The sequence below is a fragment of the Dipodomys ordii genome, unplaced genomic scaffold (genome assembly GCF_000151885.1).
Source record: "Dipodomys ordii isolate 6190 unplaced genomic scaffold, Dord_2.0 Scaffold157, whole genome shotgun sequence".
In the NCBI taxonomy this organism is placed as follows: domain Eukaryota; kingdom Metazoa; phylum Chordata; class Mammalia; order Rodentia; family Heteromyidae; genus Dipodomys; species Dipodomys ordii.
Genome location: NW_012267373.1, coordinates 3652357 through 3654000, shown reverse-complemented (window position 1 = coordinate 3654000; position 1644 = coordinate 3652357).

Sequence of the window (1644 nt, the reverse complement as noted above, 5' to 3'; positions counted from 1 at the left end):
TTTGGGGTATAAATAAATGAGTGTACTTCAGAACAAACTTCTCTAATTGTGGTAATACTTGTTTCCTAACTCACAGAGATGAGCCTAATATTAATTGTTCTAATCATGTAATACCCAGTCAGTTACTTCTCATTCTATGATAAAGGCACTGTCATTTACATTTTAGAATTAGTAGCATTGTAAGTAGGCTGAGAGAGCAAAAAGGACTTAGAGTCCTTCATCTTAAAGAAGGTAGAGGAAAGGAGCTAGCCTGGTTTAATTTCAAAGCCTTAACATTTTTATTTTGATCTTGGTTAGTCAGTAACCTTGTTCTGTCTACAGAGTCAGAATTGTCTTGGCTTTGGATCCTGGGCTTACTTAACCCCTGCTCTATAACTCAGGCTTTGCGATCACTTGGCACTAACTTGGAAGACTTCAGTCTTCTCAGTGCATCTTTTGGTGATGTCTTAGATTGCTTGAGCTGTCATAAAATATCATAGATTTATAGCTGAAACAAGACATTATTTATTATTTTTTCATGGGGCTGAAGGTTTGAGAGTCAGAAAATCACAGTGCCGCAATGGCCAGGATCTGAAGACCTTTTTCTTCCTGGTTGGCAGTGTCAGACCTACTCACCTGTGTGCTGAAACATGGACAGAGGTCTTCCTTTCTGCTTCTTCCCATCTCTCAGACTATGACCCCATTGCTGTGGCTTCCCTTAACCATAACCACTTCCTGAAAGTCCTCTTTCCAAATTCAGGCCCATTGAGGGGTTAGGGCTTCCACAGATGAATTTGAATGGGAGAGGACACAATTCAGTCTTGGCAGTGTCCTTCTGAGCTAACATGACCATGACAGTAACAACCAAATACATTCTCTTTTTTTACTTTGACCACATGATTCATTGTCACATTTGCTGAAAGAATAGATTTGTCAGATATTGGTTTCATGCTATGGCCAGACCTCAGTGATTTAGAGCTGAAATCTACAAATCTAGGTCAAATGAGTACTGTATTTGAAGCACTGTTAAAGCTCTATAACGAAGTTATTAAGAGATACACTTTTCCAACATTAATGCATCAGTGGTCATAGGATGTTGCCAGAGCCTTCATCCTGGCCACAACATGCTCAGAGTTAGCATTGTGGATGTGGATAGAAGCCTAGCACCACAGTTGAAAATCGTATCTTCCTCTGTGAACTGGAGAACATTGTGAAATTCACAAAATACATGCTTAATTACAGTTTTTCTGAGTCAGCTAAATCATAGATACCTGCTGCTAACCAAGGGGAAATTTCACAGATAGTATGGCTTAATAGTTGCCAAGAGAGGTTATGATCATGGCGTCCACTTGCTACTTTCCCACATGAAACTATGAGAATAAATTCTAAGTAGACAATGTACTACAGAGTTAATACAACTCTCACTTATTTCTTGGTAGGATATAAATATTTCTTGGAATTTTCCAAGAAATTGGAAATTATTCTGACCTACTAATTACAAAGCTTTCTTAGCACAGGGGATAAGAAATCAAGCTGAAAATGATATTCCTCTGGTAACAAAGTGCTTGTTCTCTTAGCTGTACTTCGTTTCCTAATGACTACATGGATGGCTGTATCCTGCATTAGGATTTTAAAATGTAAATACAAGACCATTATTTGCAAAAA